Here is a 4708-nt window from a genome sequence, read left to right as displayed (position 1 = left end):
TTTTCCTTGAGCTGTGGCAGTTGCTATTTTCCTTGTTTATCAATTGAGGGGGTTTCAGAATGAACTAGCTGTGCTTCAGTGCTTGTCTCCTCCTTCAGTGTCTCCTTATTGTTTGTGCTTAGTTCCTTGTCCTCTTGATCTGTCTCTTGTGAGAAGTTGAAAACATTGAAGCTGAGTTGTTCATCATGGATTCTCAATATTAGCTCCCCTTTCTCTACATCGATAAGTGCTCTGGCCGTAGCTAGAAATGGTCTTCCCAATATGATTGGGTGAGTGTGACTTTCTTCCATGTCCAGAATGACAAAGTCTGTTGGGAGAAAGTACTTCCCAACCTTTAGCAACACATTTTCCACCACTCCTATTGCTTGCTTTTGAGTTTTATCAGCCAGTCTGATAATGACATCTGTGGGCATTATCTCATTGATCTGCAGCCTCTTCACCAGGGATAAGGGCAGTAAGTTGATGCTGGCCCCTAGATCATATAGTGCTCTGTCGAACATAGTTTCACCTATGGCACAAGGGATATGAAAACTTCCTGGGTCTCTTCTTTTTGTAGGTAACTCAGGTTGAATAAGGGCACTACATTCCTTGTTCATCACTATAGTCTGCCCTCCCTTGAGTGAGCTTTTCCTGGGAAGAAGTTCCTTCCTATATTTGATGAATGCAGGCATTTGTTGAATTGCCTTGATGAATGGTATGTTCACATGCAGAGATGCAAACAAGTCTAGGAACCTTGAGTATATTCTTTTTCCCACAGCACCATTGAGCAGTTGGGGGAATGGTGCATAGAGCTTCAGCAGCTCTTGTTGTGAGATTTCTGGTTCTTTGTGATCTCTATCCTCCTCCTTTGTTGAGTTGTCTTCAGGTTGTTTGCACATTTTGCCTTGCTTGTCTTCAATCTCTTGATCACTTGTAGTGACCATTTTGCAATCTTCCCATCTTACTTTCTTTGCTTCTCCCTTGGGGTTTTTCTCAGTGTCACTTGGGAAGCTATCAGTAGGTTTGGGAATCTTCTCAGCTAAATATCCCACCTGGAATTCCAGCTTCCTAATGGTTTCTCCCTGGTTCTTAATATTGGCTCGCACCTCCTCTTTGAATACCTTATTTTCTTGAATCTCTTGGCTTATTCCTTCAAGTAGGGCTTCAATCTTAGAGAGCCTGTCATCAATTGATGAGTGGTTCGGAGCAGATGTGCTGTTTTGGTTTTGATAAGTATGTGGAGAAGTGTTGTTGTGGGGGTGTTGAGATGTCCTCTGGGTGAATTGTTGGTGAGCTGCATTGTTGTTGGAGTTGTAACGTCTCTGGTCTTGGTTTTGATCTTGCTCACTTCCCCACCCAAAGTTCGGGTGATTTCTCCATCCAGGGTTGTAAGTCTTGGAGTATGGATCATAGTTTTTCCTTGGTGAATTCCCAATGTAGTTGGCTTGCTCCTGACTCCCTTCTGCTTCTTGGTTTACTCCTTCTTGTGTTGTTGATGAAGTGGAGATTGCTGCTACTTGGTTCATCTCCATCTTCTTGGTGAGGTCAGCCAGCTGCTGAGTAATGAGCTTGTTTTGGGCCAGCAGAGCATCTACATTGTTTAGCTCCATCACTCCCCTTGTGTTCCCTCTTTCGGAAGCATAGAAGTAGTCGTTTTCTGCTACTGTTTCAATAACATCTATGGCTTCCTCAATGGTCTTCTTCTTGTTCAAGGACCCTCCAGATGAATGATCTACTGCCTTCTTTGACTCATGAGAGAGCCCTTCATAGAAAATGTGCAGCTGGACCCATTCGTTGAACATGTCAGGTGGACACCTCCTTGTTAAGTCTTTGAACCTCTCCCATGCTTCATATAGAGTCTCACCATCCTGTTGCCTGAAGGTTTGAACCTCAGCTCTTAGCCTATTGATTCGTTGAGGAGGGTAGAATCTTGCTAAGAATTTATTCACCACATCCTCCCAAGTTGTCAAGCTCTCCCTTGGGAAGGATTCCAGCCACTTGGCTGCCTTGTCTCTGAGTGAGAAGGGAAATAAGAGCAATCTATAGGCGTCAGGATGTACGCCATTAGATTTCACTGTGTCACATATTCTCAGGAAGGTGGTCAAATGTTGGTTGGGATCTTCTTGAACACCTCCTCCAAACGAACAGTTGTTCTGAACAAGGGTGATGAGCTGTGGTTTAAGTTCAAAGTTGTTGGCATGGATTGTTGGCTTTTGGATGCTACTTCCACAATTGCCTGGGTTTGGATTAATGTAAGAGCCCAAAACTCTTCTATCCTCCCCAGCATGATTTGCTCCACCTCCTCTGCCATGGTTGTGAGTCTCTTCTTCATGATGATTTTCCATATTTTCTTCCATGTTTGGTTCAAAGTATTCCTCAAACTGTTCCTCCTCTTCTTCAGCACCAACTACTCGTTTTCCTCTTGCCTCCCTCCTTAGTCTAAGGAAGGTTCTCTCTGGTTCAGAATCAAAGAAAATTGAAGCCCCGCTTCTTCTCCCTGTCATACAACCAACAAGTACAAGCAGAGAAGATAGGTGCAGACAGTATTTATGTCAGAATTGATGTTAGTTGTGGGTGATGCAATATATCAAACAGTTAGTGGGTTAGCAAACAGAATTGAAAATAACAAAGAAAAATAAAAGAGTAGATGGAGAAGGGAAGAAGTTTAACTAAAACAAAAAGCAAATCAATCAAACAGAAAATGAAATATACAAAATAAAATGCTCAATCTAGTGATCTTCCAATCTAATCATTGTTGATGCACAATCAATCCCCGGCAACGGCGCCATAAACTTGATGTGTGGAAAACTTGTCTCTCAACAAATCTCCCTTCGGCAAGTGTACCGAAGTTGTCGTCAAGTAAAAACTCACAATAGAGTGAGGTCGAATCCCACAGGGATTGATTGATCAAGCAACTTTAATTAGAAGAATGTTATAGTTGAGCGAATCCAGAATTTGGGTTGAGAGTTACAGAAAATAAAATGCCGGGAATGTAAATAATAGAAAAGTAAATGCTAGAATTAAAGAACTGGAAGTAAATGATTGAAAATAAATTGCAGAACTGTAAATGGGAATGGGGGATTTGCTCATAAAAGTAAATTGTAGAAATTAAAGAGAATGGGTAAGATTAGAGATGGGGAATTCATTGGGCTTAGGAGATATTGCAATTCTCCGGATCAAGTTCATTTTCATCTCTTCTTCAACCAATGCACTCATTGATCTCCTTGGCAATCTTAAGTGATTGAATTGCAATTCCTTGCAATTCAATCTCTCAAATCTTGATCAATAGCCAATTCCTTGGTCAATTGCTCATGAGAAGAGATGAAGTATGGTCACTGATTATACCACATGCATTTCCCAAACCAAGTATTGAGAGGGTTACAGTCACATACCCATCCAAACCCAATTTGGTCCAGCATGAGAAAGCATTTCTAGCTTGATCTCTTCATTCCTCTTCCAAGGTTCAAAAGAGATCCAAGTTTGAATAGCTTCTCTTCCAAGATAACTACTCAATTGGATGAAGATCGAAAGCTTTCAAGTAAAATCAAGAGGAAAGATAGAAGAAGAACAATGAAAATTAGTATTGATCCATCAAATTACAACAGAGCTCCCTAACCCCATGAAAGGGGTTTAGTTGTTCATAGCTCTGTAAATGAAAACAAAGATGGAGAATACATCATAAAACTAGAAATTGCAAAGAAAGTAAATACAGAGAGTAATTATTCAGCCTCCAGAACTCCTTTACAATTCAAAGTTACTCCTATATATACTACTCTTCTCAGCTTCTAGTTTACTCTTCAAGTCTTAGGCCTTTGGATCTTGAGTTTGAAGCAGTTCTTTTCTTCATTTGGGCTTGGCTTTACTTGCAGAGAGAAAGTGCTAAGTGGGCAGAGACTTCAGCTCAGGACGTTAGGGGTGTTAATATTTAGTGAGAATATAAGTTCGAGAACGTTAGTGACACTTAACATTATCACTAACATTCTAATGCACCCGTTTGCCTTACGTTAAAACCCACGTTAACTAGGTTAACGTGGCTTTTAAATTTGCCTTGTTAGTCCTTCGGGAACGTTAGTGACACTCAACATTGTCACTAACGTTCCAGTGTGCCCCTTCTTGTTTCACGTTAAAGCCCACGTTAACTAGGTTAACGTGGCTTCTAACATGGTCCTTGCCAACCTTCGAGAATGTTAGTGACACTCAACATTGTCACTAACGTTCCAATGTGCCCCTGGGTCTCACGTTAGAGTCCACGTTAACTAGGTTAACGTGGTTTCTAACGTGGCCATCCTTTAGTCATCCCAACGTTAGTGACAATGTTGAGTGTCACTAACGTTGGCTCATCTTTCATTTCTCATTATTAGCTTCCACGTTAACCAAGTTAACGTGGAGGTTAACGTGACTCTTGGGGGTTGTGTGGTTGCTTCAACGTTAGTGACAATGTTGAGTGTCACTAACGTTGTCGACAACTCTTCATCCTCTACGTTAATTCCCACGTTAACCAAGTTAACGTGGGAGTTAACGTGGTACTTAGCACCATAGGCCAACGTTAGTGACAATGTTGAGTGTCACTAACGTTGGCTTCTCTCCCTCCCCCTTAACGTTAGAGGCCACGTTAACTAGGTTAACATGGCTTCTAATGTGGCCACTTATGAGTGATTGCCAACGTTAGTGATAATGTTGAGTGTCACTAACGTTGGCTTAACTTCTCTTCTCCACGTTAGAGTTCACG

General features: G+C 41.5%; 1 non-coding gene across 1 annotated transcript; it reads left to right on the top strand.

Moving 5' to 3' along the window:
• The first annotated feature begins 1779 nt into the window (after positions 1 to 1779).
• Positions 1780 to 1883, top strand: LOC112768831 (small nucleolar RNA R71). Its single transcript, XR_003186215.1, has one exon. It is a non-coding gene; the product is annotated as a small nucleolar RNA R71 (small nucleolar RNA).
• The last annotated feature ends 2825 nt before the right edge of the window (positions 1884 to 4708 follow it).

This window comes from Arachis hypogaea, chromosome 17, assembly GCF_003086295.3.
Source record: "Arachis hypogaea cultivar Tifrunner chromosome 17, arahy.Tifrunner.gnm2.J5K5, whole genome shotgun sequence".
Taxonomy (NCBI): Eukaryota; Viridiplantae; Streptophyta; class Magnoliopsida; order Fabales; family Fabaceae; genus Arachis; species Arachis hypogaea.
This window is presented reverse-complemented; position numbering and strand designations above follow the sequence as displayed.